At 52.4% G+C, this 25,710-nt stretch overlaps 1 protein-coding gene across 4 annotated transcripts in view; it reads right to left on the bottom strand.

Annotated features, from left to right (window-relative positions):
* Window positions 1-25,205, bottom strand: part of ARHGEF9 (Cdc42 guanine nucleotide exchange factor 9) — a 222,624-nt gene extending 197,419 nt beyond the window's left edge. For 2 of the 4 annotated variants that reach the window (XM_087748353.1, XM_087748355.1), the window contains exon 1: window positions 23,841-23,987. The gene's annotated coding sequence lies outside the window, so the exon portion shown is untranslated. Of the gene's footprint in view, window positions 1-23,840; window positions 23,988-25,113 lie in introns of those variants that run through there. The other 2 variants (XM_087748352.1, XM_087748354.1) reach the window with 2 other exon arrangements.
* Between the last annotated feature and the right edge of the window lie 505 nt (window positions 25,206-25,710).

The raw sequence follows: 25,710 nt of genomic DNA, 5'->3' as shown, positions 1-25,710 counted from the left end.
ACTAACACACCACCTTACCCCCTTTTCCCCATGGCTGAACCTCCTCCCTCCTTCACTCCTGATGGCTCTGCCTCCTCCCTGAGGAGCACAGGGCGATGGGGAATTGGGAGACGTACAGTCAGGACATAACAGTCCCTCTCTGCCATTCCGTTCTCCTCATCCTTTCCCTGTGTTCCTGCGTGGAGCCTCCAAAGGTCGCAATTCCTGTCAGGAGAACCTGCTCCTGCGTGGAGCCTCCACGGGTCGCGATTCCTGTCAGGAGAACCTGCTCCTGCGTGGGGCCTCCATGGGTCACGATTCCTGTCAGGGAACATCCCCTTGCTCCAGCACCTCCTCCCCACCATCTTCACTGACCTCAGTGTTCACAGCACTGTTTCTCACTTTTTTTTATCCCCCTTCACTCCTCTCTGGTGTTTTTGCCCTTTCTTAAACGTGTTTCCAGAGAGGCGCTGCCAGCGCTGCTGATGGGCTCTGCTCTGGGCTGTGGTGCAGCTGCTCTGGAACCGGCCGTGCCCAGCGCGGGGCAGCCCTGCCGTTCCTCACAGCGGCCCCCACAGCCCCTGGTACCAACCCCTCACCAAATACACCCCATACGGTTACACAGCCTAACTGTATATTGCCAAATACACCCCATACAGTTACACAGCCTAACTGTATAGCGATTATCTTCCACGCACGCCACCTCGCTCTGGTTTGGCCATCTATTTACTCAGCCCACTGCCTTTTGTACTCACCATGATGGAGGTTTTAAAAGAGAACCTCCTTCCCCAGGCAAAGGCCTGTTTTGGGGCCTTGGTGCCGCCTGCCACCACTTAAACCCTGTAGCACAAATTCATACAGGAGCTGTGCTGCCCTGGGTCCATACGGAGACCACAGAAAGCTTTTGTTCCCAAAAAACCAAGGGTTTAGCGGGACAGTTCCTCCATCTGTCGCTCTGGGTCTGCGAGTTATTCGCAGGCATCCCTGCTGCAATTTAAAGAGTAACACATTTGAATGGATTTGAAGGAGTGGGAAAAAAAAAGAGCATTTGAGTAGTTTCAAGTTGTGCAGCCAACTGGCAGCAAAAGACAAAAATCACAAAAGGTCCCTATTTTTTTTTGTTTTCTCTTTCCAGTTTTATGTTTTATTGTTTTTGGCTGGGTGGATCCTGCATGAGGAAAGAAGATTCAAAGGCAAGAGGCTTGTCTGCAAAGTCTTTGGAGGGATGCTAGCACAGAGGAGAGAGGCTGTTTCTCATGCATCGAGCAAAAGAGAGCCCGTAACAGGGGACAGATCCTGCGCAGCCCTCCCCAGAGAAGCAACACAACCCAGAAACACAGGGCGCAAGGGTGGCTTTAAAATTAAAAATGTATACATATTTAATTTTTTTAAAAGCAGCTTTAAACCAGACATAAATTGGAGCCGCCACCACGAAGCCAGACCTGAGCGCTCTAAGCAGACAGGGGACCAGTGCTTGGTGGCTCCTCTCTGCCTTCCCTTCCACTCAGCTTCACCTGAACCTCTACTAGCCTTTGAAACCATCATCATTGCTTTGACAGAGCTCTCCCTGAGGGATAAATGGAATAGCAGGACACAGGCATGGTGCTCAAAAGGCCTTTTGACCAGCTGCTAGCAAATATTCAGTGTGAGAAAGGCACCTTCCTGATGTCTAATTCACACCAATTAAGCCTGCAGGACTGCACACACTGAAATCACTGGCTAACCTTGGCAGGAGCCAACTCACAGCAGCGCAGCGTCGTTAGCGCCCGTGGTCCCAGCACTGTCACCTGAACCAGATCCAGCCCGAGGACTGGCATTGCCTCACCCAGAGCAAAGCCTCCCAGCACCGAGGCAAATTCTCTGCATTTGAACAAATCTCAGCCAGCTTCGCCCAGTCTTCCCCAACCGGGTGCCAAAATCTGCTATGCTCCATCAACTGATAGAGCCACCGAAATCAGCGTCCGCCACTGTGCAAACACACAACAGCAGCATGCTTGCAGGAAACCTATGTTTTAAGTAAGGCAAACAGAGAAAAGGTGGCCTTATCAACCAAACCACACAGGCTCAGGGGCATAATGACAAAACAAAATTTGAGTATGGAGAACAGTCGCGAGAGTATCTAATGAATCATCCTTCTAGGGTGCAGGAGAAGGAGGTTTTGAAGTAACGATTTGAACATATTTTTGAGAACACCTATTAGCCAGAAAACGACAACAGTTAGTCAACCACCTTTTTATTTTTCCCCCTCTTTGGGCTGCAGGCGCAGTTGCAGATGTCAAGTCGTAGCAAGTTACCGCCTAGCAGCTAAGCTGCTCTGTGTGCGGGACTTTAACCACAGAAAACATGAGGTAATTCTATTACCTTACACCTCTCCCACTACCCTCTGAATTACCTCGAGCCCAAACAGGGTGGCTCAGCCAGGTGGCTGTGGCCGGTGTGTTTGGTCTACAAAACACACAACATCTCACCTGGTGAGGAAAACGGTTTCATAAAACCACAGCTATCAATCAAACACTGTAAACTGCTCCAACTTACAGGAGCGACGCGGGTCCCTACCCTGCCCTCTGCGCGAGACCCTGTTGTCCTTCTCATCACGCAAGCAGCAGCCCTTCGTTTTGAAAATTCACCTTCCTTTTCCAGGTCACTGAGGTGGACAAGTAAGTTAGGATTGCACAAAGTCCCAAGCAAACGGCACCAGGTGTGTTACACAAACATCCATATCTATGGCCATGATTCCCCCTCCAAATTCTTCCCATTTTTTTTGCATTATGCAAATCTTTAAGAAAGAACTAGGTACTTCGTATCTCATTCATGATTGCACAACATTTCCTTGGCAACGAGGCTTTTCTTGCATGATATAGGTGGGAGTAATAGCAATTTTGCTCCTTTTAAGCGTGATTTAGCAGACGGATACAAGAGCAGAAATAACACCACGGGCCCAGGTAACACCCACTGAAGTTAACAGTTCTCACAGACTCAAAGGACACCAAATGAAGGCCCAAGCAATCAGGGCTGTCACAAGCCACCACTCAGGGACTGATGCTTTTCTTGGGCAATCTTGTTCTTCTGCGCTGGCCCTTCATAAATGTACAGGAGTTATCCACAACCACAGCAAAATAAGGGTGTCTGCGTGCCTACCAAAGGCAACAGGGTAGCAAGACCAGCTAGCAATCCAGGCTGAGCTGCGTTTTCCCAAGAAATCCCAATGATGGAAAGAAACTGCCCATTTATTTATTATTTGAACTGCTCACAGTTCAGGCTGTTTGCAAGGCTGGCAGCACACAATTCCTGAAATCTACTTTAGATCGCTGCAGTTTTCAAACAACTAGCAGAAGGTTGGGGTTTTTTTTAATATTTAGCGCTATAAAGCTGCTCACTACCTAGAAAAAACACCAAAAATGCTGAATAGTCAGGAAAGGGGACCTACAATGGGGTTTCAGGCTTTAATATTTTGGAAGGGTGCTCTCAGCCACGAGAACATTAAAACTCAACTGAACCACAACCCCTCAGAGGAGAATATAAAGGAACACAGCAGATGTTTTGGGAAACGTCTTTGCAGAGGATTAGTTTCACCTGCACTTACACCCAGCACACGACTGTAAATCCGAGCTTGTGTTCTGCTGCCTTGGCATCAGGCCTCTGAGCAGGAGGCAATTTCACTTAGCAGAGCAGACCGACGAGGGAGCGCTCGAGCCTCCGCCCAGGCACGCAGCGAGGTCGAGGAGATGCCGTGTCCCAACCCAGCACAGCTCCCCGCTGCCACCCACCGCTCCTCTCACTGTAGCTGGAGTTTTGCTCACCTGCCCTCACACCGAGGGCAGCATTTACGGGTGTGAGCAGAGCTAGATGCGGAAACAACCGAACGGAAGATACGTTGACTTTGGTTTTCACCCAAAGAGCTGCAGGAACACACAAGCCACGTGGGCTTGGGCGGGCAGAACTACCTCCTTCCCCGTGTACTGGGTCTGGCCGGGATGGAGGTCATTTTCTTCATAATAGCTTGTAGGGTGCTGTGTTTTCGATTTGTGACCGAATCAGTGCTGACAACACACGAATGTTTCAGCTGTTGCTGAACAGTGCTTGCACAGTGTCAAAGCCTTCTCTGTTTCTCACTCTACCCCTTCACTGAATAGACTGGGCCGTACACAACAGGTTGGGAGGGGACACAACCAGGCAGATGACCTGAGCTAACCAAGGAGACATTCCATGCCATATGATGTCATGCTCAGCAATAAAAAGGGAAAAGAGGGGGTTTAGAGAGGATGATCATCCTTTGCTCGGGCACCACTCTACCCGTGGGAGGTGGTGAGGGATTGCCTTTGCATTGCTTGGTTTGTTTTCTTTCCCTCTTCTTCCACTTCTCTTTTGTTTATTAAACAATTTTTATCCCATCCCACAAGTTTTCTTGCTTTTATTCTTCCTTTCCTCTTCCCCCATCCCACAGTGAGGAAGCAGCTGTGTGGTGCTTAGCAGCCTACCACGGTTAACCCACAACCTTTTTGGCACCCACCGTGGGGCTCAAGGAGTTCAAGATAATAACAGATGTGATTGGTGTGTGCTAGATTAAACTTCTAGCTGTTTTACCTGTTTAGTTATTTCACTGGCTGCTGCTGGCGTATTTACTGTGGGAGCTGACGTACGCATTTCCTCACACATGCCAGTGCTTGATCCCTTTTTTGTTGTACAATAAACTCCAAGAATTGTTAATGACTGTTTTCCATTTTTGCTGTTTGCTGTGTTGTCTATCACTTTGTTTTGCTTTGCCTGGGAGAGCTATGATAAAAGCACTGGCCTTGAGCCTAATCTAGTATTTGGGTCCTACCTTGCTGCTGTCCCAGTACTCTGAGAACCATCTCATGGAGAAAATCAGCAATTACCCCCTTTTCTCCTGAGACACGCTTTATGGAGAGAGGAAAGAATGGCACCTACCCCTTGCTCTCCTCCAGGACAGGTCTTTACAGCCTTGTAATGGCCTTTCAGTTCCTTGCATATCCTTGTGTAATCAGACTGTTCGTACCGGTGCATGTTGTGAGCCTGATTTTGATTACTGTTGGTAAGGTGAAACAACTAATTGGGAACGCCACACGGGAACATGCTCCAAGGCAACGGATCTCTGGGTGGCAGGGTGTACATCCCAAAAGATGAAATCAGTAAGATAACACCCGTGTCCCCAACCAGTTGACAAGAGGAAAGCCAGGCATTCTTAGGCATTGTGGGATTCTGGAGAACGGCTATTCCAGGTTACAGTCAACTCGTAAATGCCCTCTATCAAGTGACCCGAAAGAGGAACTATTTCGACTGGGGCCCCAAGGAGCAACAAGCCTTTGAAGAGATCAGAGAGGAAACTGGTGCTGCGGTAGCCCTTGGGCCAGTCCGGACAGGATCACATGTGAGAAACACGCTCTCCATGGCAGAGCCTCTGGCAGAAAGCACCTGGAGAGACCCGAGGTCAACCTCTAGGGTTTTGGAGCCAGGGCTATAGAGCATCTGAGGCTCACTGTGCCCCAACTGCAAAGGAGATACTAGCAGCACACAAGGGGGTTCAAGCCACATCAGAAATAGCTGGTACAAAAGCCCAGCTCCTCTTGGCACCGCGACTACCTGTGCTGCGCTGGACGTTCAAAGGACAGGATCAGCTCTTGCTGCGGAGCAATGACTCGAGACACCCCTCCGAGGCTCTCCATCCCCCTCTCACCTTTCAGCAGCACTAAATTTGCTTCAAAACCCATTGGCCGCCCCCAGCATCGCACAGCGCCGCCGATTTGCGCTAAAGGCCTGGGGACAGCACAGCAAAGGCGCCGGCAGCCTTGCAAGGCGGCAGCCGGAGCTGGAATGCACCGAGGGCCCCTGGGGACACGATCTTCCACTCAGCTCTTCCTCTGCGGGATACAAAACAACAAACAAGAAGGAGCCTTTGGCCATTGTTTTTCGGTGAAGGGGGGTGACGGGGCGAGGGCACGCGGTGCAGCCTGCCAGAAAGCATGGCTGAGCTAAGGAAGTCCTGCCTGGGCTTCGGTGTATCCGCTCCTCTCCAGGAGGGGCGGGGGGAGGCAGGAAGGAGAGAAAATAGAGAACAAATGATCATATAACCCTTGAGAGAAACCTGTCTGCTCTCGGAGAGCGTATTTAGCCGAAGCATGCAGCGCCTCTTGCTATACAAAAGAAAAAGAGGAAAGAAAACCCCGCCAGTTCTTCCGTTACCATGTTCTACCACCGAAAAAAAATGGGAGGAAACAGATGTTAAGCTCTCCAGCGTCAGGAAATTATCTCTTTCATGAGGGTACAGTTACTTCAGTGTATTTAGGTCAAATAAATAGGGAGAGAATCGTGACTTCTCCCCCTTTCTGTTTATTTCTCCGCAGACATTTCAGCCTCTCTCGGTGCCGCTCCCAAGGACCAACCGCAAAGTCGCGTTCCCGCTTTCGCAGCGCGCTACCAGATGATGCAGGCAGGAGCCAGCCACGCTCCAGCCCCTACCCGCCCAGCAGATCCCTGCCAGCAGATCCCCAGCTCACAGCCGCCCGCACCACCCATTGCTGCAGCCCCTACAAAAATTCAGCATCTTGTGTTCAGGGGACAAGAAGGACAGTTTGGAGCTCAGCTTCGGCCAGGCATGGCAGTACTGCAGCTTGCACATGATTTTTTTTTATAGTGAAGTGGAAGGAGCATGGAAAATAGACTTGGGTGAAACATCTGCAAAAGGGATCTCCAGGCCATTAGCAAGTGCGGTTACAGCTTTCCGGTGCTGGGCTCCCTGAGGAGCGCTGAGCAAGTGTCCATAGGAAGCGACCATAGAATTTAACCAGCATTTGACATGCTCTGCAAAATACGTTACACAGAAGTTAAACCCCCTCGTTAGGAGCAGGAGGCAGACAGGAGAGAAGTTTGAATCCCTTTCCAGTCGGGAGCGGACAGAACTTACCAAAACACCGAGTTTTCCGTGGCAGAAGGGAATCTGCAGCAATGGTCACACTCCATCACTGAGGGCAACCTACCAGACACAGTAACACTAGGCAACCACGCCGCTTTCCCTGTGGCAGCGTGCATCTGCCCCGCACGGTTTTCACTGGTTTAAGCCAAAGCTTTTACAGTACTGGAACTGCATTTGTGTTTCTGTTAATTCAGTATCCACCAGGACGGATGGATGCACAGACAGATAGCTCCATCCCTGTATTCATAAGGACGGAACTCAAAACTTCGGTTTGAGCAAATCAGTTCACTCATGTATAATTTAAACATTACTTCCTTCCCATTCCAGGGAGCTTTAGAGTTTGTGCGATGGCTAAACACAATGAAATTAGAGCAGGAGACTCATTTTGCCTGCAGCCGAGGAAGAGACGCAGTTGCTCAGCTGCATCTGTCAGATAAACTGGACTTGTGCTGGTGCTGCCAGGGGAGGGACCAGCTCACCGCGAACACCAGCGGCTCCACACTCGGGGCTTGGTGGGCCCGATGAAACGGCGTGACGGTGCAGAGAGGTGCCAGGCAGCTTACCAGGGTACCAGCACTCGGCTCTGCATCACGCTGCGCCCTAAAGCCTTCCACCAAGCCAGCAACGGCTTTACATCTGCAGTGCCTGCCCAGAAAAGGGGAGAGCCATCATCTAGCTCCTCATGCAAAGCTGAGCCGGAGAAACTCGAGAAGAAAACGCAGAGTTATAAAAGCCCACGTTAACTGGAATCAAAAGATGAAGATGTAGCAGATTAGTTCCTACTGAAGCTGAATTTCAGAGCAAGGCTCTGCGCAGAGCCCAGGCGGCTGTGGCATTGTACCTGTTGCTAAATGTTTCCCCAGACTCGCACAGCTGACCCACGAATTGCAGATGAGCATACACCCTTTGCCATTTAACCGGCGTCGTGTTTGTGGTAGCATTATCCCTTGCACACTCCTTCACATTTTCATAAGCCCTTTTTTGCAATTCTAAATTCTTTTGCTATACAGAAAATAAAACTAAGGTGAGTACCGAATAGATCCAAAAGCATACTTTCGCTACTGACACCCAGGATGCGCAGGGACCGACAACAAAGTGAGGGAGCCAGAGAAAGTAGTCGTCTTCCAGAACAAGGTTATGTTTTGACGCGCAATAGCTGTTTCCCCAATCTTCTCGGGTATTTGGCACTGACTGTTGCCATTATAATACAGAAATATCTGCCGTTACACGTTGATTATTTAAGCTGTTCAGTAGTCAGCTGAAAGTAGTTAATTATATATAAGAACATTTAATTACTATCCAGTAGCAGACGTCAGTACTCCTAATACCACAGCGATGAGCTGAAAGGCAGCCGTACAGGCAGATTCAGGGGTCTACACCCATAAACGCCCCATTACTGTCAGCTGAACAACACCGAGCCGCTGGCTGCCATCCTCCGTGAGGATGCTGGGAAGCAATGACTTCGTGATGCCTGTGACATTACTTTGCATTCCCAATTAGTCAATTTAGTAGAGGTGCCTCAGGAATTTGACAGCTATGACATTTCTCCGCAATGAACCCCTTAAAAATCCTTTCCTTCTCCAAAAATCCTTAAGTAAAAAAGCACGGCTACCCGTAGGCTGAACATAAGAACAGAAATCAGCAGCCAGCATTTAATTGTTTATATCTTGAGACAAAGATAGTGTCTAAATAATTGTCTATTGTATCCCAGAGACAGTACAGGAAAGCTCTTCCCCTAGCAGGGAGCCTACAGGTCACACATGCTTCTGCCATAACATTTGCTATAAATAATCTTCGGGTGAGCAAAGGTTTGCGCTAGTTACAAAGCGGAGTAAGGCAGGCGCTGTGCTCCTATCGGTTTCAGCCATTAGCTCTCCCCAGAGAGTGCATATCCTACCCTATTGTTCCTGCTCAAATGTTTGAAAGAATTATTTTTTCCTTGCTTCTTTTGTTTGGGGAGTTTATTTATATTTCCTCTTTGACATGGAATTACTACTAGAAAAAATAAGTGCCATCTTACAAGACAGCTCGCTGATGCCAATATTGAAATTAGGTGCGGAGGGTCACATTTGTAGATATATTGCCATAGTTACAGACCTTGCAATCTGTGTTTCTGTGTTAATGTATGTTCAGCACATTCAGCTCAGGATCAGAAGCAAAGAGCTGAGTGCCAACGACGGCCCCAAATTCACATGCAAGGACTGGGAGCACATGCAGCAACCGGTTCTGCTCAAACATTTCCAAGAATTATTTCAGCATATTACTCAGCAACTCCCTTACGCTGCCCTGGCGATGTCAAAGGGCATCTCACACGGACTTAACTGCCTCCCTCTAAGCCCTATTTCTACCTCCAGACAGATACCAAGTGATCTGTTCTTTTTAGGCAGCTATATGGGCGGGATGTCCCCTGTACTTCTTTCCCCCATGCCCTTTTTCCTTATAGCAGTTTGAACAGCAACCATCACTTCTTTCAGGTTTCTCCGTCAAACAGGCCAAACCCATCGCGGTGTCAGAGGAGGGAAATGGAAAGGCAACGATGCGGGCTGGAGGGCTGCTCTCATGAACAGGCTGCTAGGAACAAACCTGCCGCACAGCCGTGCTTTATAGCACAGCAAACCGCAACGACCAACACCTCCTTTAACACAAACACAACAGCACGGGACTGAACAGTTGGTTGCTGGTTTGCTCTCAATTCCCCAAGCACCGCGTTACAGAAAACCTAATTCATCAAGCAAAGCCTTTTGGCTAAAAAGTGAGGTATAACCTTACCATGCTCCGAAATTGGTGGCAATCCTCGGATTGGAGCCCAGCATATCAGGTGTACAAGTGTCTTTGCCTTCAACGGCGAACAATTGCTTTAGGAGTCTTCTGCACTGCTTTTGAGTAAAACCAACCCAATTTCTGGGTATTTGGAGGTTTGATGTTCCAAACAGGCCAATGACGCCTGCTGGGCATTCGGCCACTGCTGCACTCTGGGATATCCGACCGGGGGCGGCAGGTGGCCTTGCACAAAATTGCTTTTAGATATGTGAAAAGCCAAATCTTGTCTTTCTAGAGAAGCACCATGACTGCTGGGTGCCCAGCCCGATCTCTGGCTGGGGCTTTTCACCCCAGAGCGGCACAGAGCTTTTAGGGGTCTGACACCCACCTGCGCCTTACTTTTCCCTCACAAGGTGAGCGTATCATCAAATCCAAGCGTGCCCACCCCACGCCCAGAACCCTCAAAAGTCACAAGGTGCCTCCTAGACATGCAGACATCTTTCTCCTGCCTTCCCCCCGCAATAGCAACAACGAAAAATAATCCTTATTTGCATCCAGAGCCGTTACACCCTGGCCGAGACCACACGGTCAGCCCAGGCTGGCGCACGTGGTGGTTGCTTTGCAGGAATTATCGGTGGGTGGGTGATGTTTGGAGCCCCGTTTTGGTGGCAGTGCTGCCATTGCTGCAGGTGTTATCCTGCACTCCTGCAGTCCAGCTCGGCCAGAGCTGGTCCCCACATGCACATCTTACAGGCCAAGACTTCAAAACCTTAGTTTGTCGATGCAAGCCTGCCCTGCTGACCCGGTACGGATACTAAACCAAACAAGCAGCTTTTAAGCAGGCACCACGAGCATATCCCCTGTCTGGACCGCTGCACGGTCTCACCGACGCGGCTTTTCCCTGCAAAAGGGGCTGTCAGCTCGCATTCCTCACGCACCGGGGCCTCGCTCGAGCCAGCCACACTCCGCTGCGCGACGGCGGCAGCAGCCGACTCTGAACATAGGGAAGCAACATCGGATTCAATTAGCATCATTACCGACGAGCTTTTTCATCTTCCGGCTGTGCCCCCGCCACGCACCCGCGCCGCCGGGATGGGGCTGTGCACGCACAGGTGGCCACACGGTCCTGTCTCCTCCGCCTTCCCCCCCTGCCCTCCTCAGGGATACGCTTTTCCCTTTTTTAGGGTTAAAAACCCAGCTGAGCAGGAGCAGCTAAAGGCTCCCTTTATCACCATTTATGGAACAAAGCCTGAATCTTTTTTATAAGGAGCGGGGGATTTTGTTCCAAGTATTAGGCATCTTTTTATTTCACCCTTTTCTATATTCTATTAAGCCTCTCCAATAACTCCTTTTCAACAGCAAGTGAATTTATTGCTACGGGTGGCAAGGGACTAAACAAAAACCATAAGCAGGAAAGGACAGGACCAGTCACCCTGAAGGCGCCCGTCACATCCCTCCGAAGGTGCATCTCCCCATCTCCACGGATAAGCCCAGCGCACTTACACCTTCACCTGTGCTTTAAAAGGACAAACGGTTTGGGAACACATGCAGACAACATTTAGTTTTTGCAGGAAATTGCACAGCATGGATATAGGAACATTGCTATCATGGAAAAAACCAACACGCTGATTTGCCAGCTCATGTCACACGAACCTAAATCCTTTATACGTTACGGCGTTGAGCTAACACCGAGCAGCAGCGATACCCTTGCCACAGCTCTGGAAGGCTCTGGACCTTCACAGCAGCAGGCCACAGGCAAGCCGGGCATCAGACTCCAAATACAGTAGCACACCGTGGAAAAGACAAGCATATACGTTTCTGCAAGGACACGCACACTGTTGGAGGCACAGGACCAGCCCACGGCGAGCCGAGGCGCACTAGCTTGTGTTTTCTCCGTGCTTAGATCCAAACCCTGCTCAGCTGGTGCAAGAGCTGCAGAAACTCCCACGCTGGCGCTCCACCTGCCCGCACAGGCAGGGCAGGGCCGGCCCTGGCTCCAGCTCACCGGCGTTTGCCAGCGTTTGCAAAATCTGCTGAGTTTTCTGGATGTTATTCCAGCGTTGTGTCTTTTATTTGGCTGGAGCTAGCGCTCAGTACCAAGGCAAAATCACCTCGGCTTACAGGCCATATGCTGGATCTTTGCTACGTGCTGACACGTTTCCTTCCTGTAGTAAAATGAACGGGTTCTCCCATACATAGGTTATATCACTCCCTTGAAATAAAAATCCTTTAAGGAGTCAATCCTTCCTGCCCATCCCACTTGAGAAGCATCAAAAGAGCACTCTGAACTGTGGTCATGCCCAACCATTTGGCACCCGGGCTGCAAAACGCCTGAGGACATCGGGATGAAGATGACAAATATTTTGACAGGTTACCGGTCCCAGTAACAGCACCTTCCCACAACACTTGTGATTCACCGCTCACGTCAGTGGCATGGAAAAAGTGACCCCTTCTTCCTTCAGCGGAGACAAAAGACGTGCTTAAGAAAAAGCATTTAAGAATATGGTCTTGTCCAGCGGAAAACCCGAGCAAAATTCCCACAGAAGCCAGAGGGATCTTCTGTTGACTTTAATCGCTCTTGGGCTTCTTCTTGTCTGCCTTTAAATACATGCTCCCCCCTCCCCACAGCAGTGTGCAAACGAGAGCGAGGGCCCCAGCGGACGGCAGGGAAGCCATCGCTGGCATTAGCAGAGCAGCTGCTGTTTCCCAACTCCTCACAGAAAGAAGATGGAGAAACCCGACGCAGTCAGTGTGCCAAAAATAATCTCCCTGAAAGACATGGCAATTGGGAAGGTTGCAAAGAGCTACCCCCAGCACACAGGCAGGAGGATGCTTCGGTCCTGGCAGCATCGGCCGAGGGCCTGGATACAGAAACGCACGTCAGACAGCGACCACTCTGCCCCGCGCGGGTGACGAAAACAGGTCCAGGGAAGTCGGGAACGAGGCAGCAAGAGAAGTGCCCGTGTACCAAATTAAACCCAATGTTTTTGATCCTCACGTCCAAGGCATACGCCCATGTTCAGTTTGTTTTCAACCCTGAAAGAAAGCTGAGCTGAACTTTCCTCCCAAGCTGCACCTCCTCTGACTCCCTGCCTCCCCGGGCTCAATGGCGGTTGGATGCAATTGCAGAGAAGGGGCAAAGGAGAAGACCATCTAATTAACCAACTAATCTGGGAGCTGGGTTTTATGCTGAATATGAAGTTGTGACCCATCACTACAGCAATGTGGCTCCATAGCCTCCAGGCGAAACCTGGCTGTCGTTTATTCAGCTCAAAATGTGGTCTCCCCATACCCTCGTAGCTAGAAAGCACAATTTAAGCCACATGAGGCTGAACGCCAGCTTGTTACCACCAGCAGAAAGAAACAGCAGATTAACACAGGGCTCCAAAGGGTACTTCGCTGGACTCTTTGCAGAAGATCTTGTCCCAGATTGCTGCTTCTCTGGAACCCCCCTGCATACTCGGGAAACGCTCACAGCCCGTCCATCTCACGGACACCCCCAACCGCAGCCCCTACCCAGCCGCGGCCCGACTGCCGGGGGGAGAGCTGCACCTTTAGCACAAAAATCAGAGTTCCCACTTACATGCTCAAACACGCATCTAGGTGCCGAAACTAAACTCAAATTAGGGATCTCAATATTCATTCTTGCAATCTATTTATCCTCATGCAGCAGAGGGTATATAAAGAACCAGGGAAATGCAGCACAGAGGGCTTTCTCCAACACCAGCATTCAGACAGACCTGGACTCCAAAGACAACTTTATCCCTAAATCAGTGACTCCCTGCTCCCAGCAAAAGCTGCACCTCCTCTCGTGAGCGTGTTTGAAGGAAGACAGGCAATGCTTTTGCCTTTCTGAACGGTGCCCCAAGGAGTATCCAGTAATCGGGTCCGTGTCCCCTGGCTAGAGCACTGCCCAGAGCCATGGCACTGTCCTGCAGCATCCTGCAGTAAAGCTCTTCCCCCTAAAAAACTTATTTGTGTTTTCAACTCTGTCTTATTAAACACATTTACCCTATAGCTGTAAATAAAGGTGAAACCTTCCAGAATCAAAGCAAGGTGCCTGGAAAGATTATAGAGCAATTATCGCTCAGAAAGTTCAAGCCTGAAACCATCTGAATAGACTCCCTGTATTTATTATAGCCAGTTTACGTGACATTGCCCCAATCCTTTATGGGTGCAAAACCCACCGATTACAATCAGAGGAGCACTAAGGAGTACCAACAGGCCAGCCTGGATCACGCAAGGCTTCCACATAACCCAGTTTCCTCCTGTGCTCTGGACAAGGGCAAACGCTTCAGAGGAAGGAGGCAAGAACTTCATTAGGAGCAATTACGGAATAACCTGTGCCTTGGAGAAAATTACTTCTAGCTGTGTCAAACACGGGTTGGCTTATGCCCCGAAATGCATTTATTTATTTCCCTTTTATATAAATATTTCTACCTAATGCAACTCATTATCTTCCTAAAAGTTTATTAAAATGCTTGGCTTTAACTTACTATGGCAAGAAGCCACAGGGATGAATTATAGACCAGGGAGAGGCCAGAAAGCCAATGCCTGCCCTTGGGGGTTATTATGGGCACCGCTGTAGTATCCCAGAGGGAGAAAACATCAACCACTGAAGAGTCAGAAGCAAAGCTTTGGCTGTTGCTCCAGCAGATCCCTTCTGCAGGATCCCTGTTTGCAAGCCCCAACTGACTTTACGCAGCTCACAGCATCAGACCTGGGCAGGAGGTCCCGCTGGGGAGCCTCGCCGAGGAACTCGGCTCCCTCCCTGCTTGCAAATCAACCCACACGCTCAGACGTCTGCTCGCTCACATCAGGCTTTTGTGGCCCCTTTTCTCTCGCCTCCCCAACGAGCTGCCTTTGCTGCCAGCAGCGGGAAGCGCTCTGAGCACCGCCGGGCACAAAGCATCGCTCACGGCGGAGGTTGCGGCTGGGCTAACGAGGCGATGGAAAGAGCAGGAGACTGGTAATGTCGTTGCCGTGCACCATAATTAGACGATAAAGCTGCTCTGCAGCCCCGCGCTTCTGACACAAGCCCCAAACGCGGGGCGGTTTGCAGCACCGCCGTTTTGCTCTCCTTGCAGCCACACTGTGGGGTAACCACACCAGAGACGCGGTTCCAGGCACACGTCCACCCCAAATCTTGCTCTCCATAGGTGAAGTGGCGACCTGCAGCATCACAGGGCTGCCCTGCCGCCGTATTCAGAAGGGCATCACCTCCCCCTAGCAACTAACTTGACTTTTTTCCTGTTTTTCCTTCCTCTCAGCAGCCCACTCTTAGGAACGGGAGCGGAGCCTATTCAATTCAGTCAAATTGGTAAGTGATGGGGAGAGGCCTCCCAGCTCCGGCACTGTGTTTGCAATCGGGAAACCTGAAACGATGTCTTTATTGCAAGCAATTGCAGCCGATCCCGCACCACCTGCCACGGGCTGCGCCGGAACCCAGCACACCTTCTTGTGGCTCCACTGTCGGTTCAGTTCGTTCACTCAAAAGGAATTAAAAACGAAGCAGAAGAGGTTTTAAGATCCATCGTCATTCCCATTAGAACATTTAAGGCTTGGCCTTAAAAATCTTCCTTTGCAGGAGGGGAAACCCATATACAGCAGCATTCCTGTAGCAAGAGTGTTTTCTTGCCATGAAGCTGAGAAAACTTTCCATGCAAATCGCTCCCCCAGCCTGGAGAGCTTTCCAGCTATTGAAACTCCATGCCATTTTCCTAATCCTGCCAGAATTAGGTGCGAAAAGGATGGTACTTTACTTTCCGGGGAGCGTGAGGTACCCACGCGGCCCTCCGGTTAGAAGCAAAACCTACAAGCACCATTGCAGCGCGCAGCAGCCCTGAGCGCAGGGCACCGCTGGATCCCATTCCGCGTCAGGAAATAAAATGGGGCGGCAAGACAAAACGTCAGCTGAAGCCACCAGGTCTGAGCTGGGGATGTGACGAGACCTGGGGCGCTCTCCCAGCTCCAGTCCCAGTCCAAGCAAAGCCCCACGTTGTCTCAGCTTCCGCGTCAATATATCTTAACGCAGCACCTGTCTTCAAGGCACGTCTTCAAGGATGTCTTTGCCATCCCGTAAGCATCTCCATTGTAACTGAAGAGATAATTCATGGGAAACACAGCCTAAAATGAACCCAATCCATTTGGCTGCAGAAAGACCCTACACAGACCACACTCGGATGCTCCTTTTATTGTTCAACAAAACGTAACTTTTAAATTTAGCTAAAGGACTGTGGAAGAGCCATCCTGGGAATTGCTGCTCAAAGCTCCCAGCTCGGAGCAGGAGAGCCCCTGGGAGAAACCAGCTCCCTGAAAAAGGCTCTTATCGCTCCGCTAAGACCGGAGGAGCAATAACAGGAAGAAATTGTTTTGGCAGGAATTACACCATATAAAGTAAACTCACCGGCCGCTGTTGTATAAAATCTCACTGGAAAACACACGCAGCCATCATCCCCCATGGCTGCGGACAGCATCCCCGGGGCTGCGGTGGGCTCCCGCGCATCCGCCCCGGCCGCACCCAGCCCGCCGGCATCGCCCACCCCACGGAGCCACGCGCGGCACAGTGTGAAAACGCTTAGAGGCCACCACCTTGAGCCCCACTTCTTCTCCTGGCTTTCCCCATTATCTATAAGCGGGTGCTCCGAGCGTGATCGCAGGGACACGGCGTGTGTTGCTCGCCTGCTCTCACTGCTGCCTGTGTCTTTTTTGGCTCTGGTCTACGGTGTGGAAATCAGAGCGCGGAGCAGAAGCTCAGGATGTGCTCTGCACCCAGGAACGCTGTCAAATTCCCTACAGCAGAAGGGAGGGATGGAAAGATGGTAACGGGCTTCGGGGCTGGTGTCTTTGCTCGCCGGCAAGCGCCCTTCCAACGCAAACCCAACCTCTTGCGCTGCTCAGAAACCCCGAGGACGCTCTCTTCTTCCTCCTGGCTCTCCGCTGCACTGCCTGAGCTCAGGCAGGACGCTGGTGCCACCCTCCAGCCGCCCAGCCGGCAGCATCCTCTACACCCGTGCGGGCAGAGGAGGCCGGGCATTGCCATGGTGCCGCGGTGAAGCCCAACACCAACCGCTTGGCTGAAGCTGAGAGCCTGGAGGCTCCGCGACCGCACCGCTCCGGCTAGACATGCGACTTCATACCACTTCAGCTAAACAATTCCAGCGCTGAGGGCAGACGCTCACATCGGCGGCATTGTTTTTACACACAATAGGCATTTTTCATATCCGCAAGTGAAATGGGGCAGTTTAATGGTTAATTGATTAATAGTTCTCTCAAACAAGTCTCTGAGTGTACGGGAGGCCTCTGGCAGACAATGTCAACCCAGTTACACTGGGATGGCATCAGCTGCTACCCCGCACCAGCCCGGCGTAAGAGGAGCAGCAAGAGCAAACGGGCTACAACCGCTCCCAGTGTGGCTTGTTCAGATGAGGGCCACGGGACGGCTCCCGCCAGGCTCCCCATCCCTCTGCCAGGCACACGCTTTGCTCCGCTCGTCACCGTAGCATCAGAGAAGCCCTTTGGTTCGCTTTCTTGTGCCAGCGCACAGCGGCGTCAGCCACCCTGCTTCCCCAAATCCAGCAGAGCCCACGAACCGAAGCTGGCGTCTATTGAAGCGAAGATACCAGCAGTTTGCTGCAGCAGCAAAGGAGCCAGCATGCATCTCCCACTGCCTCGCCAGCTGGGTGATGAGACCCTCACCAGCCAGTGCTGGATCCAAGGAGGGTCTCCTCCTCACCTACACACGTTGAAGCGTGGTATCTGGACCAAGACAAGCCTCCAGCAGCAAATTCACTCCCAGCACGGGGCAGGTTGCTGGCAGCTCTGTGCAGCCTGTCCACAGCGGGGCTGGCTGCCTGCACAGGCTCTCCAGGGCTTTTTTGGGGCAGCAAGTCTCAGCTCTTGGGATGCAGAGTTTGCAAAAGCCCTGGGAACTTCCATGCTTAATTCTGTCCCAGCGTGCAGCAGCAGAGGAATGTCACGCATGCGGCCTCATTCTTTACACCTGCCTCGGTTTGGTGTTTTCCCTTTTTTGGGATAGCAGCCAGAAACAAAGGGAAAACCCAGCGAGGGGGAGCCGAGAGCCTGGGCAGGCAAGTCAAGGAGTGAGCAACCATCCCCACAGTGAGGGGGAATGCAATTCGAGCAGTGAAGCTTTGGGCAAGTTGTAGGCAAAACATCACACGTAGCCCTGCGTGAGGGGACCTGCGGTTCGCACGGGTGAGGAAAGGTGTTCTGCAACTTGGGTAGCACAGCCTGGGAAATACGGGCTATCGCTGCCAACCATCTAAGCCACAAAGATTAGTTAAGGAAAAAAAACAAAGTGAAAGCAAAGACAGGCAGCGCAGCATTCGCTCCAGCACTCGGATAAGAAACTGAGGCACAGAGAGGTTAACAGGCGTCCTCGGTCACGCCACGAGGCTGCGGCAGATGAAAACACAGCCTGCCACGTGCTGTATCTGCCTATTTACGCTTGTGTGATGCACGCCACAGTTTTTGGCATCTCAAAGGCGGGGGTGTGATGGGTTTCTGTATCTTCTGCACACCCACGGACGCTGATTTTGCATCACTCGACGCGGCTGCTACACGTCACCCACAAGCAGCAGCGGGCAAGGCAGCAAGAAGCTGCAAACTGCGATGAGGGACCGTGCCCTGGCTCTGGTTTCATTCCATGTTTTCCTTAACCCTGAGGATTCCTGTGAAAAACCCGAGTGGTGAGTTTGAGCAGAAACGCCGGGATCTAGGCTAAGCGTGAACTCTGCGCAAAACCAGCTTTGAGCTTTGCGGCTCCGCCGGCAGCCCTGGATGCTCTGCAACGTCCTTTTAACGCAGCGAGACATTTTAGGATGTGAGCAAGACCGAATCCTGCTCTTGCCCCAAACAATAGGCTCTGCAATAATGGTGCAACCAGAATTTCCTGTGCGGCGGCGCGTGCCAGCTCCTGGGAGAAAAACACCATGGGAAAGCACTGCCACGAGAAAAGCTGCTTTGCAGGGCACGGGGGCAACTCCTCGCGGCTCCCGGGGACACTGTTTTTGCAACAAGCAAAGCACCGCAACCAAGTCCAGGCCGGGAAGCAGGCAAAACCCCACCAGCGGCTCGAAACAGAAGCCATCCAGCCTGGGAATGGCTGTGGATAATTAATTATCGCACCGAGCCTTTTGCAACATCTGGACGCAGCTTTCTCTCACGGATATTTCACTTCCCTGCAGCCCTTGTGAAAACATCATGTCGGAGCGGGCTGTGACTCGGGAGGCTTCAATCTCAGCTTGGCTGGGGTGAACCCAAACAACATCGCCGCTCTCGTGGTGTGGGAAGCAGGGCTGACCCAGTGCATCTCTCACGGTAAAGCAACCAGTCCACAGATGGCACAGGTCCCGGCAAAACAAGAGCAACCGTTGGCACTGCATCGGACGCTGGGAGATAGTAATTGCATTCGAAATGCTCCGGTGTTGACCTGTTGGAGCTTCCACTGAGAATGAGGGATCAAAATGGACTGCAATCCCAAACACAAAGAAAAGCAAATGAAAAAAACTCCTGCAGCAAAACAGGAATTGGCTATTCCACAGCTCTGCTGGGCTTGAGGATCTGAGGAGTGATTAGTGAAACAGGGAAGGACTAAACCAGTGTGCTCAACACAGGCACCACCAGCGCCCTGCTCCAAGCTCAAGAGCTTTTTGCCTTTCCACCTGACAACATGACGTGAGAGCTACGGGCTTGAAGCTGCAAACATCGCATGCCTGGGCTCTGCTGCCATCCTCTCCCCGGTCCAGGGAGCTCTGACCCTTCTCAGCTGCAGGAGATGCAATGTTCAGCACGCAACACAGGGTAGAGGACCACCCTCACACTCCACGTCTTTCTGACGTCTCATCGTTACCATCTCTCTAGCTCTACTTGTGACACTTGTCATCAAACGTTGGTGTCATTCATTTTTCTATAATCTTTTCCAGAGAGGGGCAGAAACCATTTCTACGAGGTTTTCTGGCCCTAAAGTTACTTACTTGCCTGAAACCATCCATAGCAAAATATGGAAAATACAAGCATCTTCTTTTACATCCCGCAGCACCTGCCCTTACACCGCAGGGCAGTCCCTTCCCCATCAGCCCAGGAAGGCCCTTGCCATGGGCCAGCAGAAAGCTCAGCATTTATCTCAAGAGGAAAAAGGTCAGAAAACAGGTGCTGGCACCTGAGCCTGGCTTAGCAGCGATCCCAAACAATTCGGGATGCTTCAGGAGACCTCTGACTAACACAACTGGCCAAATTTAGTCCCTTACTGCTGAACTTAGCAGGTATAAAGTGCAAATTGTTGCAAAGCACATCAGTACGGGCTGTTTAGAGACCCAGCGCTCGGGGCCTTTGCTCCAGAGATACACTGATACACAACAAAAAAACCAGTTTTCAAGGAAAAACCGTACACCCAGCACCTGGCGTGTTGAACAGGAGACCGGTAAAGCAGAAGGAAGAGTTTTTCACCCCCATTTCCTCCATCAGCTCACCTAACTTGTCTCTGCCTTGTTCTCCCCCGCTATGAAGAGGGAATGAGAGATGTCGCACCCCCGCGCAGCAGCTCCCACCATCCGAGGTTGCGGCCGAGCGCCCCAAAGGGCAGGACTGCCCCCCGCCAGCCTCTTACAAACAGTCAGCTGCACCTACAGCAGATAAATGTTTAAAGACAAAGAAAGCAAAGCCTCAATCCCAAGATTAAGGAGGATCTCCACGTTTGGGATGGGGACAGAAGAGATGAGGACAGAGATGGTGCGGCCAGAGAGCGCATGCTGGCTGGGACCCCACATCCAACACCCACCCATGCAAGAAAACCAACCCCTAGAGTCCCAGCAAAGCTCCTTGGCGTTTCCACAGCGAAGGACTGGCTTTACTGGCCACATGTGTCTGGCTTGGGTCGGTTTGAGCATCGGGCAGCTCGGCAACATGTTCAAACGAAGGGAGATGCAGAGCCGTGGGCTCCAGATGGGGCGATGCCCTCTTTCCAGAGAGAAAGAGTGGAGAAACCACGTGCAAGAACATCAGGGCAGCCCGAAGCTCTCGGAGCTCAACCTACAGCAAGAAAGCCGCTTACCGGGAGATAGTTGGAAAATGCATTTTGAAGTGCCTTCATTAAAAAAAAAAAATCCAACGCTACTCCATGATTTCTTACTCTCAGGACCACCCAGTGCCCTGCAGGACCACTCAGCCCCCACATGCAACACTCCAAAACTCAATCTTTACCACACAGGTGCACCATCATTTTCTTACACCATTTAGGCACTGGGGAACTCTTCCCCAGCAGGCAGTGCTTTCCAAACGTGCATCGCTGCCTGCTTAATTATCAAGCCGAGCTCACCCTGCCCATCTCCCGTGCTACTGAAATCCTTTACGATGTTTGCAAAATGCCCCCTTCTGGCAAATTATAACTCAGGTTTTCGGGTCATATTGTGTAGATGAAGAAAACTCCAATAAATCTGTCATTTAACGGAAAATTAATGCTCGTCCTAATGTCAGCACCGAGCACAGAAATAACCTCTTTTCCACAGACAGCTATTGCGTGTTTGATGTAAGAAGGCCAAATACAACAAACCTTAAATCAAAAAAGCCCCACAAAAATCAAAGGGGGTGATGCTTATGCCCTGAAACACGGCTGGCAAGAGGCCACCGGGCAAGACACGTGTTCCGATCCCTGGCCCGCGGTGCCGGCAGGAACCTGGCCCGTGGAGGAGGCCAGGGTGGGAGCAGTGCCCGGCCCAGGGCAGCACCGCGCCTTTGGCATTTTTTTCCTCCTTCTATTTCTCCTCTTTTTTACCCATGTTATTTATGGCAGGTGTCAGGTTGTTTTTTTTTTTTAAGCAAGGCAGAGTAATTTTATTAAATCAGCTAATATTATTGCAAAAATTGGGGAAGTCTTTGAGATCACAAGACACAAACAAACAGCCAGGTAAATATAGGCAGAAAGAATTGCTCCAAGCGTAACTGGGTTGCAGTAATTAGCTGGGTGGTTTTCAGCTCCTGGCCTCAGATCCTCGGGATTCCCAAGACTATTTCTGAGAGGTCTTAGTAAGATAAATCCAAAAGCAAACCCATTCTCACGCTTCGCCTGGAAGTTTCACAGGAGCCTGCAAGCTGAAAAGAATAAAAAACCACCAAACAGGATGGTTGGGAGCAATTAGTGCCCAGGAAAATGCGCAGTAACAGCAGCGGGAGCGAGCAGGAGATGCCGGTGCTTGGGGAACCAGGATGGGAAGAAATAGCATTTGCAACAGGTATGGGATGAACCAAAAATGGAGCAAAGGGCCAGAAAAATCAACCTATTGCACCTGTGACTTTTAGTACCCAGGATCAGGAAATGCAGTTTCCAGACTCATCTTCTCAGGGCAGACCTTGCCCCAGTGCTTCCAGCTTAACTCATCAGGAGGCTCCCCCAAAGGAGACGATGCCTCTTCCCTTCCCTTGCTTGCAGCGTACGTGCGATGCACCTGCTTCTCCCTCCTCCCACGAGCAGCTTCTCCCCTCGGACCACCGGCTCCCGGGGCCCAAGGGCTCAGGCCCAGCCGCGCAAGCGACGGCCACCGCCCGCAGCTCCGGTTTGAGAGCCCCGCCAGCAGCCGGGTGAGCTCCTGGGCTCTGGGACGGGTCTTCTTTTGCAGGAGGAGAGCATGGCAGCGAGCTCGCTGCAACCTCTCTGAGCGACGGAGCCCATCGGAGGCAGCACAGCCGCCCGTCCTGCCCCGCGTCCCCGCCACAGCAGGCGGCCGGGCCACCAGTAACACGGGAGGACACAAGGCTTTGCACCAAGCGGCTCTCGTCACGTAGCCTCCCTGGGTACTGCGGACCCCGGGCAGCGCAGCACACCCCTCTCCCGCCCCAACACGACCACTCGGTCGGTTCTCCTTACAGGAACGTGTAGAAATCTAATTAATTAATTCCAGCTGTGCGCGAGGGCATGAACAGCATTCACACAGCAGCAGGGAAACGAGATGGCACAGCAGAAATTCGTCATTCCCTGTCCCTGTCGGGTCACTTGTTCAATCGGGGACCGAACGCCGCCCGCGTAAGCCATCCCGCCAGCGCCGGGCACCCTCGGCACATGAGCAGGGCAGCCCAAATGCCTCCGTGCGGGGTCTCCAGCAAAGCATCCACCTGGGCCGGGACAAGTCAACTTACTAACAGACATAAATTTGGCACTTTTACTTTCCCCAAAGCCCATCAGTGAAGATACGGTGGAGGGAGTGAGGAGCGTTCCATAAATATTTGACTTAAATGGTTACAATATGTTTAGATCTGGCTGGCTGTAACACAGACTGAGGTTTTAATGACCTGTAACCAACACAACCGCTAAGCCCCGTGCAATGACCACTGCACCGCAGCCCGGCCTGGTTTCAAAACGGAGCCGGCGCTGGCTTTGCCGTGAGCAGTCGTCGCTGCGGGAAAGCGTTGTCTCATCATATAATAAAACGCGAGGGAGGAGCAGGGAGGTTGTATCAGCCATTAATCCCTGTATTTTGAAATATCTCATCTAATAAATGTTCAGGTGTAAAACAAAACCACAGAGGTGGAGATCTGAACATGGCATCTTACAGGAACCCTCCAGCCAGGCTCTGTAAACACATGACTAAGACTTTCTCACCGAGGTTGCCCCATCAGCTTGCCTGGGACTCCTAAAACCGGTAAGGACTGAACCCTTCCAGCCAAAATACATTCACTAAAGCCAACAGAAATACTCTCCTGGACTCAAACGTACTTTGAATCAGCCTGGGTGAGTAATGACCCACTTCTTAGGCAGTTCACACGAGCGTAAACCAGGCATAAACTACCGAAATCTGACACATACGCTGGAAAATAAAACCGGGCTGCAGTCAGACCTGGGCCCACAGTGGGAACTGCCCAGCTCAACTTCAAGCTGGTGCTTCCTCAGCAGCCCAAATTAAAAAAAAACAACATCAAAAAGTATTTCCATGTTACGTTACACAGATTTTCTTTCAAAACTCATCAGGACTTTGTGGCTTTGTGCTCATATTGGGGGGCGGGGGGGGGACACACGTACTTATCAGGTCACAATAGAAAGAAAATTGATGCGACCCCCGCCGCTGAGAGTCCCGGCTCCCCGGGACCGGGATGGGGACGGGGATGGGGACGGGGACCGGAGCCGCCGCGGCGCTCCCGCTCCCAGCCCCGCTCTTACCTCGGCGCCGCACGGTCCCGGGGAATAACTGCAGCTCTCCGCTGGCGTCTTGAAGTTGAAATGTTAAAAAAAAAAATAAATTTAATAAAAAAAATAAAAAGCGACTAATGGTGCGAGCTCCTCCGAGAAAAATGAAATTAAAAAAAAAAAGAAGCTGGACGAGGGGGTGCCCGTGCCATGCACGGCCCCGTCCGCCGGGCCGCCCCCGGGACCTGCCTCCCGCCGCCGCGCCCGGCTCTGCCCCGGGGAGCGCTCCCCGCCGGCCCCGGGACCGGCCCGGGACCCCCGGCCCCGGCACCGGCCCCGGCAGAGCGCTCAGAGAGCGGCGGCGAGGGCCGCCCCGGGCCGGGCGAGGGCCGCCCCGGGGGCCGGCGGCCGCCCGCGGGCAGCGGGGCGCGGGGGGCGCCCGCCGAGGCCCGGCGCGGGCCGCGCTGCTCCGCCGCCGCCGCGCATCCCCCGCAGCCCCGGCCCGTCGGGGCCCGCCCGGTGCTCGCCGCGCCCGGGCGCTGCCCGACAACGGCAATAACGACCCAAAGAAAAGTTCACAAAACACTATTGATTTTTAGGAAGGTCCCAGGCCTGGATGCGAGCGGGAGCCCGGAGGGAAACTTTCTGCAGCCGGTGAGGCGAGCAGCCAGCCGTCCGTCCGTCTGTCCGTCCCCCCCGCTCCGCCGCCGGCAGCCTGCGCGGCGCCGCCCGCCGCCCTGCGCTGCGCTCCGCGGGCGCGGGGGAAGCGCGGGGGAGGCTCCGCGCCCGCCGGACGGCGGGCAGCGCCCCGGGGCGACGGGGGTGCCCGGTAGGGAAATTGGGTTTTTTTGGGGGGGAGATGCTTTTTGGGGAGACGCTGACCCTGCTCAGCACAGCCCGCGGGGGTTGCTGTCCCCCCTCCCGCGATAAGGACAATCAGAGGAAGCGTGGCCACGTCTGCTCCCGCCACCGGCACGGTGGGGACACCGGGGTGACAGCCCCATCCCGCTCCGCAGCAGCCCCCCAGCACGGGGAAACCGAGGCACGGGAGCTTGGCATCGAGGGCCTCCAGGGTGCAGCGGGCCTGGGCGCAAGCCTGGCCCCGGCGCTGCCGTACAAAGGGTGCCCGGCCACCACCGGCCTCTTCTGCTAGGGCTCAAGGGCCCCCGACCCGACGTGGGCCGACACCCCAGCTTTGCGGGTGCCGATGGCAAAAAGACACTGAGTCAGACCACCAGACACCGGGCTGCACCACAGCTTCTCCCCCACTGTCAAACAGCCTGTCTGGGGAGATTTAAAAAACTACCTCAGTTTTATCCAGGCTCCTTATTTCTGAATGGGGTTGCCATCACAGGCTGGGCTCACTGTTAACTTCTTCCCAGCTTCTTTTGTCTCCCTCCCTAGAAGACAGACCGCTTCTTCCTCCACCTTCCTCCTCCTCCCAGGCGGAGAGGAGACCTTTTACACAGCCACAAGCCCACCTGGGCCAAACCAGCTCCTTTGGGTTTGGCCAGGTGCTTCCAATTACTCATTTGATAACCCACAGACACCTGGTAAAGCAGCGCTGAGCTATACCAGCCCCTTCCCCAACCCCGACACGGCACAAGCAGAAGCTCGGCTTCACTCCTCCCACCCCAGAAAAACACCCCTGGAGAAAATTAATTTCCAAGCAGCACTGCCTGAAAGTTTGTAACGAGATCTGGCATCCCCGCCGGCTCTCCATAGAGCCCCTGCAAACCCAGCGGTGCTTCCCATCGGCGCCCGGTCTGGAGGTGTTCCTGCATGGGTAAACAGGAGGTCACGCGAATAAAAGAATTGCTTTTGTTTTAAGAAACACCCCTTATAACATTAAAAATATTGGAGGGAAATGAAATCATTATTTAGGCAAGGCTCAGTGAATTTA

This window comes from Nipponia nippon, unplaced genomic scaffold (genome assembly GCF_047370975.1).
Source record: "Nipponia nippon isolate SJK-2023a ecotype South Korea unplaced genomic scaffold, ASM4737097v1 scaffold_12, whole genome shotgun sequence".
NCBI classification, from domain to species: Eukaryota; Metazoa; Chordata; class Aves; order Pelecaniformes; family Threskiornithidae; genus Nipponia; species Nipponia nippon.
Note: the sequence above shows the minus strand (reverse complement) of the source record. Positions and strands in the feature narration are given on the sequence as shown.